Below are 18,801 nucleotides of genomic sequence, written 5' to 3'. Positions count from 1 at the left end.
GGAGACTCTACCCAAACAGGGTTGCCTGAGTATCTGCGCGGCAGGCCCCTCCCCCAGAAGGCAGGCTGAAAAATCAAGAAGCCCACAACCCTGGCGCCTGGGTGGTGCAGTCATTGAGCGCCTGCCTTCGGCTTAGGGCGTGATCCCAGCGTTCCGGAAAGGAGTCCCTCATCGGGCTCCTCCGCTGGGAGCCTGCTTCTTCCTCTCCCACTCCCCTGCTTCTGTTCCCTCTCTCGCTGGTTGGCTGCCACATAAATAAATAAATAAAATCTTTAAAGAAGAAGCCCACATCCCTAAGATCCCTATAAAACAAGGGGCACGGCCTGGGACCCAGTCAATAATTTGGGCTCTGGACAACCCTGCAACCTCTCCTCATCAGAATGACAAGAAGGAGAAGCCCACCCCAGCAAAGAAAAGACAATGAGCCTGTGGCGTCTGCCACAGAAATAATGGATATGGATGTAACCAAAGTATCAGAAATGGAATTCAGAGTAACGATGGTCAAAATGATGAGTAGAATTGAAAAAACTATTAATGAAAAGGTTACTGAGAATATAGAATCCCTAAGGACAGAAATGAGAGCGAATCTGACAGAAATTAAAAATTCTATGAGCCAAATGCAGGCACAACTAGAGGCTCTGACGGCCAGGGTCACAGAAGCAGAGGAACGGGTTAGTGAATTGGAGGATGGGTTAATAGAGGAAAAAATGAAAATAGAAGATGGTCTTAAAAAAATCTACGCCCACGAATGTAGGTTACGGGAGATTACTGACTCAATGAAATGATCCAATGTCAGAATCATCAGCATCCCCGAGGGGGTGGAGAAAAACAGAGGTCTGGAAGAGATATTTGAACAAATTGTAGCTGAAAACTTCCCTAATCTAGCGAGGGAAACAAACATTCGTGTCCAAGAGGCAGAGAGGACCCCTCCCAAGCTCAACCATGACAAACCTACGCCACGTCACGTCATAGTGCATTTCGCAAATATTAGATCCAAGGATACAGTATTGAAAGCGGCCAGGGCAAAGAAATTTCTCATGTACCAAGGCAAAGGCATCAGAATTACGTCAGACCTGTCTACACAGACCTGGAATGAGAGAAAGGGTTGGGGGGGGCATTTTTTAAAGCTCTTTCAGAGAAAAACATGCAGCCAAGGATCCTTTATCCAGCAAGGCTGTCATTCAGAATTGATGGAGAAATAAAGACCTTCCAGAATCGCCAGTCATTGACCAATTTCATAACCACGAAACCAGCCCTACAGGAAATATTAAGGGGGGTTCTATAAAACTAAAAAGGCCCCAAGAGTGATACAAAACAGAAAGTCACAATCGATAGACACAAAGACTTTACTGGCAACATGGCATCATTAAAATCATATCTCTCAATAATCAGTCTCAATGTAAATGGCCTAAATGCCCCCATAAAACAGCACAGGGTTGCAGACTGGATAAAAGGACATGACCCATCCATTTGCTGTCTACAAGAGACTCATTTTGAACCTAAAGACACATTCAGACTGAAAGTAAAGGGATGGAATACCATCTTTCACGCCAATGGACCTCAAAAGAAAGCTGGGGTAGCAATTCTCATATCAGATAAATTGGATTTTAAACTAAAGACTATAGTTAGAGACACAGAAGGGCACTATATTATTCTTAAAGGATGTATCCAACAAGTGGATATGACAATTATAAATATATATGCCCCCAACAGGGGAGCAGCAAGATATACAAGCCAACTCTTAACCAGAATAAAGAGACATATAGATAAAAATACACTAATACTAGGAGACCTCAACACTCCACTATCAGTCAGAGACAGATCACGTAAGCAAGAAATCAGCAAAGAAATAAGAGCTTTGAATGCCATACTCGATGAGTTGGACCTCATAGATATATATAGAACACTACACCCCAGAACCAAAGAATACTCATTCTATTCTAATGCCCATGGAACATTCTCAAGAATAGACCATGTTCTGGGTCACAAAACAGGTCTCAACCGATACGAAAAGACTGAAATTATTCCCTGCAAATTCTCAGACCACAACACTCTGAAATTGGAACTCAACCACAAGGAAAAATTTGGAAGAAACTCAAACACTTGGAGACTAAGAACCATCCTGCTCAGGAATGACTCGATAAACCAGGAAATCAAAAATCAATTTAAACAATTTATGGAGACCAACGAGAATGAAAACACAATGGTCCAAAACCTATGGGATACTGCAAAGGCAGTCCTAAGGGGGAAATACATGGCCATCCAAGCCTCACTCAAAAGAATAGTAAAATCTAAAATGCAGTTTTTATATTCTCACCTCAAGAAGCTGGAACAGCAACAGAGGGACAGGCCTAGTCCACTCACGAGGAAGCACTTGACCAAGATGAGAGCAGAAATCAATGTATTAGAAACCAGGAGTACAGTAGAGCAGATCAACAGGACTAGAAGCTGGTTCTTTGAGAGAATCAATAAAATTGACAGACCGCTGGCAAGACTTAGCCAAAAGAATAGAGAAAGGACCCAAATTAATAAAATCATGAATGAAAAAGGAGAGGTCACAATCAACACCAATGAAATTGGAAGGATTATTAGAAATTTTTTTAAACAGCTCTATGCCAATAAATTAAGCAATCTAGAAGAGATGGAGGCCTTCCTGGAAACCTATAAATTACCAAGAATGAAACAGGAAGAAATTGATTTTTTAAAAAGGCCAATTAATTATGAAGAGATTGAAAAAGTGATAAATAACCTTCCAAATAACAAAACTCCAGGCCCGGATGGTTTTCCTGAGGAATTCTACCAAATATTCAAAGAAGAAATAATACCTATTCTCCTAAAGCTATTTCAAAAAATAGAAACAGAAGGAAAGCTACCAAACTCATTCTATGAGGCCAATATTACCTTGATCCCCAAACCAGGCAAAGACCCCATCAAAAGGAGAATTACAGACCGATTTCCCTAATGAATATGGATGCCAAAATCCTCAACAAGATCCTGGCTAATAGAATCCAAAAGTACATTAAAAGGATTATCCATCATGACCAAGTGGCATTCATCCTTGGGATGCAAGCATGGTTCAACATTCGAAAATCGACTGGTGTCTTAGATTTTATCCAGAAGGAAAAATCCAAAAATCATATGATTCTCTCAATAGATGCAGAAAAAGCATTTGACAAAATACAACATCCTTTCCTGCTTAAAATCCTTCAGAGTGTAGGGATAGAGGGTACATTCCTCAATCTCATCAAAACCATCTATGAAAAGCCTACAGCAAATATCATTCTCAATGGGGAAAAGCTGGAAGTCTTTCCCTTAAGATCAGGAACTCGACAAGGATGCCCACTCTCGCCACTATTATTCAACATAGCACTAGAAGTCCTTGCAACAGCAATCAGACAACAAAAAGGGATAAAAGGTTTCCAAATCGGCAGAGAAGTCAAAATGTCTCTCTTCACAGGTGACATGATACTCTATATGGAAAACCCAAAAGAATCCACTCCCAAACTATTAGAAGTTATAGAGCAATTCAGTAATGTGGCGGGATACCAAATCAATGCTCAGAAAACAGTTACATTTCTATACACGAATAATGAGACTGAAGAAAGAGGAATTAGGGAATCCATCCCATTTACAATAGCACCAAAAACCATACATTACCTTGGAATTAACTTAACCAGAGACGTAAAGGTTCTATATTCTAGAAACTATAAATCACACTTGAAAGACATTGAGGAAGACACAAAAAGATGGAGAAATATTCCATGCTCATGGATCAGAGGAATTAACATAGTTAAAATGTCCATGCTACCCAGAGCAATCTACACTTTCAATGCTATCCCGATCAAAATACTGAGGACATTTTTCAAGGAACTGGAACAAATAGTCCTTAAAATGTATGGAACCAGAAAAGGCCCCAAATCCCCAAGGAACTGTTGAAAAGGAAAAACAAAGCTGGGGGCATCACAATGCCAGATTTCGAGCTGTACTACAAAGCTGTGATCACAAAGACAGCATGGTACTGGCACAAAAACAGACACAGAGAACAATGGAACAGAATAGAGAGCCCAGAAATGGACCCTCGGCTCTTTGGGCAAGTAATCCTTGATAAAGCAGGAAAAAACATCCGGTGGAAAAAAGACAGTCTCTTCAATAAATGGTGCTGGGAAAATTGGACAGCTACTTGCAGAAAAATGAAACTTGACCACTCTCTCACACCATTCACAAAGATAAACTCCAAATGGGTGAAAGACCTCGATGTGATACAGGAATCCATCAAAATCCTAGAGGAGAACATAGGAAGCAACCTTTACGACATCGGCCAAAGCAACCTTTTTCATGACACATCTCCAAAGGCAAGAGAAACAAAAGATAAAATGCACTTGTGGGACTTCATCAAGATAAAAAGCTTCTGCACAGCCAAGGAAACAGTCAAAAAAACTAAGAGGCAGCCCACGGAATGGGAGAATATATTTGCAAATGATACTACAGATGAAAGACTGGTATCCAAATCTACGAAGAACTTCTCAAACTCAATACACGAGAAACAAATAAACAAATCATAAAATGGGCAGAAGATATGAACAGATACTTTTCCAATGATGACATACAAATGGCTAACAGACACATGAAAAAATGTTCAAAATCATTAGCCATCAGGGAAATTCAAATCAAAACCACACTAAGATACCACCTTACGCCAGTTAGAATGGCAAAAATTGACAAGGCAAGAAACAGCTGCTGGAGAGGATGTGGAGAAAGGGGATCCCTCCTACATTGTTGGTGGGAATGCAAGTTGGTACAGCCACTCTGGAAAACAGTGTGGAGTTACCTTAAAAAGTTAAAAATTGAGCTACCCTATGACCCAGCCATTGCACTACCAGGTATTTACCCCAGAGATACAGACGTAGTGACGTGAAGGGCCATATGTACCCCAATGTTCATAGCAGCATTGTCCACAATAGCTAAATTGTGGAAGGAACCAAGATGCTCTTCAACAGATGACTGGATTAAGAAGTTGTGGTCCATATATACAATGGAATTTTACTCAGCTATCAAAAAGAACGAGTTCTCAACATTTGCTGCAACATGGACGGCACTGGAGGAGATAATGCTAAGTGCAATAAGTCAAGCAGAGAAAGACAATTATCATATGATTTCTCTCATCTTTGGGACATAAGAACTAGGAAGATTGGTAGGAGAAGAAAGGGATAAAGAAAGGGGGGGTAATCAGAAGGGGGAATGAAGCATGAGAGGCTATGGACTCTGAGAAACAAACTGAGGCCTTCAGAAGGGAGAGGGGTGGGGGAATGGGATAGAATGGCGATGGGTAGTAAGGAGGGCACGTATTGCATGGTGCACTGGGTGTTATACGCAACTAATGAATCATCGAACTTTACATCAAAAACCAGGGATGTACTGTATGGTGACTAACATAATATAAAAAAAAAAAAAAAAGAAAAGAAAAGAAAAGAAAAGAAAAAAAGAAATGAAAGATCACACTATAGTCTCAGCTTCTTCATATTTGTTTTTGCCCATTTCTCAGTTCCCCATGGCTTTTTACAAATAATGTCTCCATAGCTCTGAAAACTGGAATTTTATAATAGCATGTCAGTCCTGGTCTATCTTTCCAGCAAAGTAGTGGGGTTGATTCCCCCTTTCCCTCTGCCCTTTTTTCTTTTCAACTCCTGGTACCTTAAGCACAGGTTAAAACAGTTAAGTGGGGGTAAGCGCCACCAGCTCCCCAATTTCCATTGAAAACAGCAATGTAAACATCTGAAAGGGATTTGGGTACTATGAGAGAACAGCTGCTTCAGACACTGAAACCGTGGTGATACCTGGATGGCCGGCCCCTTGCATGGATGAGAAGTTCACAGGAGGCTGGCATCCAGGGAGAAGAAAATAAAAGTCGCTTTTTATTATCAGGAGAAGGGGGCATTCTGAAAGGTTAAGAATTACTAGTGGCCAGCACCAGGCATAGAATTTGTGCAATCAGGTGCAAAATAAAAATGCCAGGACCCTTTTTTAAATGGAAGAAAAAAAGTACTTTCTTTCTTGACCTTTCCTGATGTTTCGTACTTACTATTTAATTCTTGCACACCCTCAGGCACAGGGACATTTGTGCCAAGTGCAGATCCTCACAGGCACCCCTGGACCTACCCTGTGGATAAGTGGGAGTTCAGAACATGCACTGACCTTCCCTACACTGTGTCCAAGAACCCACCAGTGCAGGGAGATGCGCCTGCTGTCGGGTAGAGCCACAAAGGAGGCAGGCGAGAATCGACTGTCCCATTGGACTTCATTAAATTAAAAGATTAAATTATGAATAATTTCAAAACAACAGCCACAAAGCATCAAACCCCAAGCATGGCCCGTCCTCTGTGACGTTGGTCTCATTTCATGAAGCCAACCCTGCTGATGATATTTTTTAGCAAATATGTAATTCCAAACAATGTACATTTTCTACTATCGTAACAATTTATATTTGTTTGTACTTACTATAACAGTTCATACTTGTTTGATATTTTAGTTCTCATGAAATGGCCCATGTATCCATCCTTTGAGGATGGCTTAATCGACAGGCAATTTGTCACAATTAAGTTCTGGAAATACTCTGGACATAATCTGCTTACAGACTCTATAGTTGAGTATATATAGATACAATATATATGTGGATAATGCTATTTAAATGTTCTTATACAGGGGTGCCTGGGTGGCGCAGTCGTTAAGCGTCTGCCTTTGGCTCAGGGCGTGATCCCGGTGTTCTGGGATCGAGCCCCACATCAGGCTCCTCCACTAGGAGTCTGCTTCTTCCTCTCCCACTCCCCCTGCTTGTGTTCCCTCTCTCGCTGGCTGTCTCTGTCAAATAGATAAATAAAATCTTTAAAAATAAATAAATAAATAAATAAATAAATAAATAAATAAATAGATATTCTTATACAAACATATGCATGGATACACATTTATATTATATATTTTAATCTGTATATCAATTGCATATATCCCTATAAAATATAGAGGCACACACAGACAGATCCACATACTATGTAAATTTATCACTTGTGTTTTGTATATTTCTACTATGATACTCCCTTTAAATGTTTTGTTATATTTTTAAATACTATCTCCCTTCTATATGCCATCTTTAAGAAATAATGTTTTGCAGTGAAAATACTGCCTCAGAAACTTTTCTATATAAATCAACCACGTTTCTTCCATGTTCTCCTTGGTATCTTATTTAAATGCCAACTCAGCCCCCACCCTCAATTAATGTCTTCCCTCTTCCTCCTTTATGGTGAAGTTAAGATCTTCCTTTGCACTATATGCCCCTCCCAATACCGAAATGATGAATGGATCTTAAATAATTAAAGATTTCTTTCACACTTTGAGTGGGTTTTGAAGGCATGGTATAATAATTTCCCTCTATATCCAAATAGTAGTAAAACAGCCTTAGCACTTGAGTTCGAGCTCAAGAAAAACTTGTAAAAGTGAATAAATCATTTCAGTATTCACGGTGTTTTACCAGGCATCCTATTTCCCTTTCCTTCTTTTCATTTCTTGGAGTTAGTTCATTAAATAGAGCTATAAAATCTATTGATCTAATTCTTGCAAGATACTTATATTAGTCAATCAATTCAGAATGGACAGCCATTTTATTAATTGATTCATCCATTTAGTGTTTTATTCTCTATTTATCTCTACCATATGTCACTGGAATATTTTATGGAAAGTCATACTTTTCCTCATATTATTTTATTCTTCTCCCATTTTGAAGACACACTGAGACATCTGCTCCAAACCTTCTTTTAGCCAAAATTTCTATCTCATTCCTGCCTTGATTTCCTTATCTCCTCCCAGCAACTTGCTTCTTGTTGCAAAGCTGCCAGACGTAAGTTTTCAGCTTCCTATTTGTTTATTTTAATTATGGAAAATTAATTGAAAATATCATTCTTATTACACTAATTGCCAACTAATTTAAGTTAATTTAACCCATGTGTAAAATGGCAATAACATTTAAATGTGCAACCTGGCAGTTAAACGAGTCTTGCAGAGATTGATTATATATAGTCCTTCTTAACTGGCCTAGGCTGCCACTTTATTTATTTATTTTTTAGTGGAACTTGGACTTAGCCACAACTTCTTATTTTGAGAATATTATGTTTCTGCTTATGAAATCTCTTAAATCTATAATAAGCCAAATGTATAAGATCTCTCTTCTTATACCAATAATTTCTCTCCCCTGCCATGTCTCATATTACTTTCAGTTCATTAGCAGGGAATTTTAAAACATTTTATATTCTTGTCTCCCTTATTCATAACAGCACAACACATACTAGCCTCTTCCCTCAAACTTTGTTCTGAACTGTCACCAGATTCAGTCAGTTACAGACAAAATGAGTTTCAGATTTGCCCCTTCATAGTATTCCCACTGTACTTAGAGTAGGTCAGACCCTCTTTATTTACCAGTTAGAATATTTTCCTAGACTTCTAACCTGTGTTTGGCTTCCCCCTTTACCTTTCATAGCGCAATAGTCATTCAGGCAGTCAATCACCTCTACTAAGTCATCATCTCTGAGGAATTTAAAGACTGCTCTTACTACTACTTTTCAGAGTCTCCACAGTGATCACGCAAATATTCTATCTTTCCCGTCCCCCTACCCCACAATATTTTCCATGATTTTTGTTTGTTTTTATTTGTTTGCCAGTGAATGCTCTCCAGCACACCTGCACTTAGGTAATGCTGTCCCTTAAGGAATTTGCTGATTACTGCATTTTACTAACCTTAGCAAGCACCAGGGACCACCAGCTGTTTTATATCAAACATCTCTCTTCTTTGAAGTAACTCTGTTCAGTGTTAGTTTTCTCATTTTCCTAATGATCAACTGACATATAATGAAGATGGGATTTGTACTCCATATTTTGGACGCAAAACGCTTTTAAAGTTAATTGTTGCATTTGGATATGTCAGGGAAAACATTTATCTTTCTTTTTTTTTAAAAAAAGATTTTATTTATTTGACAGAGAGAGAGAGCAAGCACACAAGCAGGGGGAGCAGCAGAGGAAGACGGAGAAGCTGACTCCCCGCTGAGCAGGGAGCCTGATGCAGGGCTCTATCCCAGGACCCTGGGATCATGACCTGAGCCGAAGGCAGATGCTTAACTGACTGAGCCACCCAGGGACCCCTATCTTTCTATCTTTTAAAGGCATTTGCATAGCTTTCATTTTAGGTATATTTGCTTTCAAATGTGTTCATCAGTGGCTTATTTGTTGGTTTTGGTTGATGTTCATGTGGTAATACATATAGACTTCTCCTTCCAAACTTTTGGAGGACTTCCTGGATAATATTTGTCATGGAGCCTGTATTCTGTTTTTAACCCTGAATTTCACCTAGAACATGATTTTCACTTAAACACCTGTAATTCTTCCCATAACAATCAGTGGCATTTCTATGGACACTAATATGTCATCTATATCCCTGAAGATTTTCAGGTTTTTCTACTAGAAACAAATCCTCCAACACCGTCACATTCTACCATGATGATTTTGCCTTTACTAGAGATTTGTAGTGATCAGATGATAAGCATAAAAGGCATTAGCTCTTCCAGCCAATGGTGGGAGGGTGGGGAAGAGGACAGCCCATCCATCAGAGGAGAATTTTATCACTAACGCTACCAGTACTTGATGATAATTAAACAACACAACAAAACAACAACGACAAAAACAAGCCCATTTTTGGTTACTTTTATTATTGTTTTTAAATTCTTTGACAAGGTACCTCTTCGTTGCCTCTTACCCAAGGTAAAACTTCACCTGCCATCTTCCTCAGTAAGGCACAGATTGACTATAATACTTGACTTGTTAAGAGTATTTTAATCATTTTCTTTTCACCCTGGCAGTAAGGGAAGGACAGCCCAACATACAGCACCTGACACTGGACAAATTAAATTGACAATAGTTTATTCATCACATTCACAGCCTGGGGGAGAAGGACACTGAATGCTAAGGGGGATACCTCGGGCTGTGGGAAGTGCTCTATGTTTCCCAGGGGAGGATGTAATGGGATCATTTGGATAATTCCACAGGCTGACAGCATACTGAAACCTGCTACTTAGGAGTAATCAAGGACTGTACCTTGTCCCTTTGATAAAGAGCTTTTTGGCTGGAGATCCTATCCATGATAGCAGAGTGGAGGCAGAAACTTCTGGTTAGAACATTCAAAGCCCTCTTGATTTTACCAGATATCAATTGAGCTTTCATTTTAGCACTTACATCACAATAAGGTATCAAATGTTTTCTGAAGCTTAAATACTGTGGAATTTGTGTCCCAGTTAAGCAATAGTTTATGTAACAAGTAAAAATTATATCTTCTATTAATGTTATTGTAATTGGAAGTTTATTAATTTATGGGAATTAACTAATTTTTATCAAAACAATTAATATTACAATCATAGTTTCATTTAATTGTTACCTTAAAAATAAGTATCATCTGCTTGTAAGTTTTAAGATTTAAAAATCTTAACAGGAAAGAAACTGATCACTGTAAGTAACATTGATGAACAGAGGGTAATCACTACTGCATAAAACAAGATTCCATTTTCCCTATGTGTTTACAAACAACCAGATGAGGACAATAAAACAAAATACTTTAAACCAATTATGATGGATATATAAGAGCTTTGAAAAAATTACTATGGGATACAAATAGAAATGCCTAATTCTGCCTCATGTGAGAACACAAATCCTTCAAACTGTTTAGGTTTGTCTCCCACAAATATTGGGTAATATTGGAATCCTTATATTTACTTTCTTTGCCTTTGTGATTAAAGGCCAGGAAGACCAAGGGTCTTCTTTTGCATGTATCACTTTTATCATATTGCCTTATGTCTCCTCTGATGCTGACAGTTTTTAAATGCAAGGAGGGCATGTTTCACATTTGCACTCTCAATTCCTAACACAGTGACTGCCATTCCCTCCATAACTTTACAAGTTATGTTTTTAAATGATGGATAAATATTTATTAAAAAAGTAAATGGATGAATGAATAGTCAAATCCAGATTATTGTGCTGTTCCATTATTTTTTTTAAAGATGTACCTTAGAAAATGCCATCTTCATTTCAATATTCAGCAAACTGTATTTTATCAGTACACAATGGAAAGTATATAACACTATAATAACACAATAACCCAAGGAGAAAAGAGTGTTTAAGTCTAAAGACTATAAATCTCACTGCTTTTCCAACTCAGTCCATAGACTCTCAAGGAGGAATGCCAGAGTGGGTTGGCTCAGTTATAAGCTGAATACATTATTTTCAATTGGGACATAAATTTATATGGAGACATAATGTCTTCTCTTTGTGAAATACTATATATCGGAGGGTTTTTGGGGATCTCTCATGAAGTGGGTACCAAGGCAATTAAATATGCCTAGAAGCATTTTCCTCTTGTCTTCTCATTTTTCTTTCCTGAAAACTTGCTTCTTACACTCTGGTCTCATCAACTTAATACATCTCAACCACTGTCATTAAATAGTATGCATAACTAAATACAAGTTATGATTTGATTTTCTGTACATTTGGGTTTGTTTTTGGCTGTCACTGAATTTATGTAATTTTCCAATTTTATTTTGTTTTCAACCTATATAATGCAAAAGAAATTCATGCACATACAGACAAAAATCAAAATATGGTAAAATGTATAAAACCAACATACCTCCTGACCTGATTCTCTTTTATCATCCCCATTGGCAACTACTGGTAATGGTTTCTCATTTTCTTACTATAAAATTCCTGAATGTGAGAGAATAAGTTCCAGTGTTTTAAGCCACCCAGATTGTGGTACACTGTTACAGCAGCTAAAACTAATACAGATTTTGGTACTGGGAAATAACATGTTTTTGCAACAAATACATCAAGTAGTATAAATGGTTTTGAAATTGAGTAATCAAAAGAGACAGAGAATCTTGAATACATGGTAGAAAGAGCCTAGATTAAAATGAAGAGACCGTTGACACTAATAGGGACATTAAATGTGACATGTGTGAGGGAAGAGATGGAAATTAGAATCATGCTATTGGAAACTGGAGGAATCCTTGTCATGACATGGCAAAGAACTTGGCTGAATTGTGTTCTGTTATGTGGAAAGTAGGACTTGTAACCAATGGGCAAGAAACTACAGGACAGGATCACCTAGAATTGCAAAATTGAGGAAATGATATCAGATGAAGAATATGTCTAGAGGTGTAGAACCCATTCTCCTTGTTTGCAGTAATTCTATCTAGTGTGATCGCTCAGGAAATGGAGCCATTTTCTTCCTCTCCAGTTGAATTTGCCCAACAAAGAAAATTAGGGTAAACTAAATTAAACATTCTGGAGACAGCATACGAGTAAAATAATCTGTTTCTGTGGAGGCAGAAAAGAAAGGGCTGGACATTTTTATCTTCTTTCTCTGTCACATGAACCCAGACAGAACATCAATAGCAATGGGACAGAGATTGTATTGAAAAGAAATATTTGACTGATGAATAATAAAAAAAAAAAAAGAAGACTTGCAATAACACATACATAAAAGTAAAAGATGGCTAAAGGAGGAAATAAAAAAAGTACCATTTCACAGGAAAGAAAACTCACAATAATATTATTGCCATGGAGCAAAATAAAAACTGTGGCCAAATATCTCAGCATGAATTACAAACAAAAGTGCAGGTAAAAATAATGCCATATATAAAATATTGAAGTTCCCAAAAGAGAAAAACAAAATAATGGAAGAGGACTAACATTTAAAGATATTGGTACTTCAAGACTCAGCTAGATTTTGCCTCCTAAAGGATGGCATCATGGTTCCTTTGCTCCCAGGTTTTTAAAGATGCTTTCTCATCATTTGATACACTTTTTCTTAATCAAATATGAAATTGTTTAGTTACCTATATGTCTCTCTCATTAAGCTGCAAAAATTATTCTGGGTAGGGGACTGTTTTTACTCCTTTAAAAAAATATGTTGTTACTATTTTGTTGCTCTCATTTTTGCATTCCTAGTGCCCAGGCACATGTAAGAATTTGGTAACACATCTGCTAAATAAATAATAGGTTGGACATATGAATTAATTAAACTAAAATCTCAGAACAGTAATAAACTAGCTTAATATCCTAGAGTAATTATGAGCATCTGAAATAATGTATGTAAAAGGAAATAATAAAAGTGCTATAGAGTGGAAAATTAATGTTCCTCTCCAATTCTGAGGTTCAGTTATCTCCATAAATGTATTACCCTGCTATGCTGATAGCTTAGAAAAAACACATTCTGGCAGCATTTGTGTAAAAATCCTAAAATTGTATCTAAGCAGCAGTAACCAGCATACTTGTTTACTGAAGCTGATGGAACTTATAAACCTTCTAGGCCAAATCAACAGCTTGGCAAACCATTAGCCTTGGCTTGTTTGGAAGATATGTGTTCTAAGTTCAACAAAATGTAAACCAGTCACACAACACTCATCAGTTTTGTGTTAAAAAAAAAAAATCACAAACCAGCTTGCAGAGCAGTAATTTGTGCAGTTATAAAAAAATCTTTACATTTCATTTTAACAAGTGGTGTTATGCTGTTTGCTCATTGAGTTTGAGTAACTCAAAAGTAATTAGAAAAAATAATAAACACTTAGATAAACATGAAAAATCTAGAAGTGGATTTTCAAAATGAGATAGCTGAAGTATCTGAGGGGATCTCAAAATCAAATATTAAAGGTTATTTGGAACTCCTAACAAACAATCAGAGCTTATCATAAAATGTCATTACTAACACTTAATTTTTTAATTTCCATCCCAGAACTGAGTTACTGTGGAAAAGATGTATTATCCCTCCTTAAAATATATCTGCATCTGTAATATTCCTGAAATAAGTAAGTCACATAATTTAGCCATGCCATTCTGTTGCTTTCTGACTCTTGGTTTCATCTCAGGGTTGTGGGATCCAGCCCCATGTGGGACTCTATGCTCAGCATGGAGTCTATTTGAGATTCTCTCTCTCTCCCTCTGCCCCTCCCCACGACGTAACACACACACACACACACACACACACACACACACACACACACTTTCTCTCTCTCTCTCCCTCTCTCTCTCCTCTCTCTCTAAAGTAAATAAATAAATGAAATCTAAAATAACAACCAGCATAGTTGGGATTCTTGTGCTTGAACTGAACACTCCATCAGATAATGGGAGATTTTCCAGAACATTAGACAAAATGAGTCATCATGTGGCAAGATGCCAAGTATTTTTTACCTTATTATAAGAGAAAACAGAGTCAGTTTTTCAATGGCATGTACCAGCACTGAAAGGCAGGTGAATACAGAATGCCAACGTCATGTTATATGTGTTCACCATGAGTCAGCTGTCCCTGAATAAGAAAGTCGATTTAACCATTTGAAGTGAATTATCTAGTTTCTAAAAAGTCAATAATCGTTCCAAATCACCTAGAAATCCATTACTAATTAGATCAAAAATCTATTTTTAATGACTGCTATAATATGGGCAAATTATTCAAAACTGAGAAAGAGAGAGAATGAGAAAGAGAGAGAGAGAGAGAGAGAGAGAGTGTGTGTGTGTGTGTGTGTGTGTGTGTGTGCAGTGAGAGGAGGGTGTGGGTTGCCAAAATTTTGGCAGTACTCTCCCAGTACTCATTTCCCAATCAGAAAGTACTACCCAACATCATTTTTATTTCTAGATAAAATCAATTAAACTTAATTTTGTTTTGTACATCTTTATATTAATTATGTGATCTCCTCTGAGATAATCACTCTATAAATTTTGGTTTATATATTCAGATTACAATATCTCTTCATCTACCATTTATTCATTTTATGTCCATGGATTAGATGCTAAACTTAAGCTCTTAGGTCTTACTAAATATTCAGGACTCCTTCCTTTTTATTCCTTTCTTAAAAATACATATATAGGGCTGCCTGAGTGGCTCAGTCCGTTAAGCATCTGACTCTTGGTTTTGGCTCAAGTCATGATCTCTGGGTGATGAGACTGAGCCCCATGTTGGGCTCCATGCTCAACGTGGAGTCTGCTTGAGATCCTCTCCCTCTGCTCCTCCCCCCATTCATGTGCTCCCTCTCTCTTTCTCTCTAAATAAATAGATCTTAAAAAAATACAAATAAAGATAGGTAGGCAGGTAGATAGATAGGTAGGTAGAGAGATTAATCAGATTTGCCCCAAAATGTTATTCTTATCATCTCAGTTCATTTTTGGTCATTTCATTATATCTCCATATGAATATATCTCTTAATCTAATTAATTGTTCTAGCTATTTTATCTTTTCTTAATTCATTTGGTTTATTACCCTCCTGCTATTTGCTAAATATGCAAATAGCAAATATTGAAAAGCACAGGCATTTTCTCTGCAAAGAGTTCACTGTGGAGTAGGGAAGCAATCACAAGTCCAGGTATAGTGTTTTTCATTTTTCTTCATTTTGAAATGGTATTCTTGTTTTCTTAGCCATAATCTCTTCTGTCTACTCTTGATTGCTCACCTCCACATTTAGTATATTTTCTTCCCACTCCAAACCTTTATTCCACTGATAGTCTGTACCACTTGATGGCCAATCATATGCTGCTATTTTCTGACTGTTTTACAATAACATAACTGAGCTATTTCACCTTCTCATCTTCATTACCCTAGTCAGTCATGTGGCACCAAGTTAATATTTAGAGTTAGTTTCCTTCTCCAACTTGATTATAACTTGTCCTTAAGAGCAGAGGCCATGCCTTATTGTATCTCCTTATAATTTCTAACAGATGACAGAACATGAAAGATATGATAACTGTTCAGAAATGACCTTCCACGGAATGCAACAATTTTAACCAAGTAGGTAAATAAAGGGGTGGGTAAACCATAGATGAATACTCCAGACCTCTGCTACTCAAAAAGTGGCCCATGGACTAACAGTGTTGGGTTCACCTGGGACTTCATTAGAAAAGCAGAATCCTGGGCCCCAGTTCAGACTTACTGACGCCTAATCTGCATTTGAACAAAATCCTCCGGTGATCTGTCTGTATATCACAGTTTGAGAAATACTTTAAGAAGCCATGCTGTGATGCATGGGCTCATTTAATTCACTGCCAGCGAGTTATACAGGTGTTCCAGATAAGTAATGATTTCCTTAAGATGGGATACAGTTGATTACAGAGGAGGAAGAAGGGGAGGGGGCGGGCACAGGGAGGAGAAGAACAAAGTCCAGCTGTCCCAAGGGTTTCTCTCTTTTTAGGCTGAGTTGGGTTCATCTCCAGAGGAGTCAGACAAGGAGACTCAATCAGGAATTTTTTCAGTCTACTTAGTCTTAGAATGATCATTGGTTGTGTCCTTGATCCCTTAATTATTGAAATGAAACATGGAGAAATGTCATGTATTTTTCTACTTGATTTACCTGCCACAGAGTATAAAGCATATCATTTTAAAATAAGGAATGTACATTACAACCACCCATGGAGCTTTTAAAAAATATTCATGACTTAGGGTGTATTTTAACTCTAAGTATTTTAACCAAGTATTTTAACTCTAAAGATCTGGCATGAGACTAAAGCTTATATATTTCTTAAGCATAAAGTGCTTTGCGTTGAGAACCAACGGCCTACTGAATCAACTGCATTAATTAGATTCACAGGCTTTTCAGTAAAGTTACCAAATCAGCATTAAGTTACTTGCTGTTTAATGTTCTGTAGTTCTCACTTTCTCTTAACAGAATGGTTTTTTGTTGTTGTTGCCGTTTTGTTTTGTTTTAAACTATCTAAACTGAAATGGTTTTTGAACTATAAGATAATATCCTTTCTTAGTCTGCTGCTCTGGAAACATTTCCTTAATAATACAGAGTGAAGAAGGAGGAGGAGAAGAAGGAGAGGAAGGAGGGAAGAGGGAGGGAAACAGAAGGGAGGAAGACTAGAAGTAAGAGAAAGAGAAGGAATACAACTATTTTTAAAAAGGAGAAAAAGAAAAACCACATGAGAAAAAAAAAAGGACCGGAAGAAGAAAAAGTGAAAGAGAAGTGGAAAAATCCAGAAGAGGACAAAGAGAAAGATAAATGAGAGGAACGAGGAAAAAAGGAGGAAAAGGAAGGAAAGAAGAAAACACAACTTCCATTGGGGGTTTGTTGATTACTCTTTTTTTTTTTTAATATAATTTTTTATTATGTTATGTTAGTCACCATACTGTATATCCTTAGTTTCTGATGTAGTGTTCCATGATTCATTATTTGCGTATAACACCCAGTGCACCATGAAATATGTGCCCTCCTTAATATCCATCACTGGCCTATCCCAATCCCCCACCCTCTCCCCTCTGAAGCCCTCAGTTTGTTTCCCAGAGTCCACAGTCTCTCATGGTTCATTCCCCCTTCTGTTTACCCCCCTCCTTCATTCTTCCCTTCCTTCTCCTACCGATCTTCCTGCTATTTCTTATGTTCCATAAATGAGTGAAACCATATGATAATTGTCTTATTCTGCTTGACTTATTTCACTTAGCATAATCTCCTCCAGTGTCGTCCATGTTGCTGCAAATGTTGGGTAATCATTCTTTCTGATGGCTGAGTAATATTACATTGTATATATGGATCACATCTTATTCCAGTCATCTGTTGAAGGGCATCTCGACTCCTTCCACGATTTAGCTATTATGGACAATGCCGCTATGAACATTGGGGTGCATATGGCCCTTCTCTTCATTACGTCTGTATCTTTGGGGTAAATACCCAGTAGTGAAATTGCTGGATCATAGGGTAGCTCAATATTTAACTTTTTAAGGGAACTCCACACTGTTTTCCAAAGTGGCTGTACCAACTTGCATTCCCACCAACAGTGTAAGAAGGATCCCCTTTCTCCACATCCTCTCCAACATTTGTTGTTTCTTGCCTTGTCAATTTTTGGCATTCTAACTGGCGTAAGGTGGTATCTCAATGTGGTTTTGATTTGAATTTCCTTGATGGCTAATGATTTTGAACATTTTTTTCATGTGTCTGTTAGCCATTTGTATGTCTTCATCGGAAAAGTGTCTGTTCGTATCTCTGCCCCTTTTTTGATTTGATTATTTGTTTCTCATGTATTGAGTTTGAGAAGTTCTTTGTAGATCTTGGATACTAGTCTTTTATCTGTAGTGTCATTTGCAAATATCTTCTCCCAATCCGTGGCCTGCCTCTTAGTGTTTTTGACCGGTTCCTTGGCTGTGCAGAAGCTTTTTATCTTGATGAAGTCCCATAGGTTCATTTTTTCTTTTGTTTCTCTTGCCTTTGGAGATGTGTCATGAAAAAAGATGCTGTGGCTTTCAGCACACAGAGGTTTCAGTCTATATCCTCCTCTATGATTTTGATGGATTCCTGTCTCACATCGAGGTCTTTCATCCATTTGGAGTTTATCTTTGTGTATGGTGTGAGAGAGTGGTCAAGTTTCATTCTTTTGCATATAGCTGTCCAATACTCTCTTATACCACAGTGAGCACCCAAGGGGAAATCTTCGAGGCCAACCACCTGAAATCTGTATCTATTACTCGGCCAAGTAGAAATGATAAATTATTTCCCTCTGCCTTTTTAAAGATTTATTTTTATTTATTTTACAGAAAGAGAGAGAGAGAGAGCAGGGGGAGGGGCAGAGGGAAAGGAAGAGAGAGAATCCCAAGCAGACCCTATGCTGAGTGTGGAGGCTGACTGGAGGCTCAATCCCCTGACCCTGAGATCAAAACCTGAGTTGGAACCAAAAGTCAGCTGCCCAAAGGACTGTACCACTCAGGCACTTCCCCCACCACCACCTTTTTTTGTATTATTATTA

The sequence above is a fragment of the Ursus arctos genome, unplaced genomic scaffold (genome assembly GCF_023065955.2).
Source record: "Ursus arctos isolate Adak ecotype North America unplaced genomic scaffold, UrsArc2.0 scaffold_8, whole genome shotgun sequence".
NCBI lineage: Eukaryota > Metazoa > Chordata > Mammalia > Carnivora > Ursidae > Ursus > Ursus arctos.
This window is presented reverse-complemented; position numbering follows the sequence as displayed.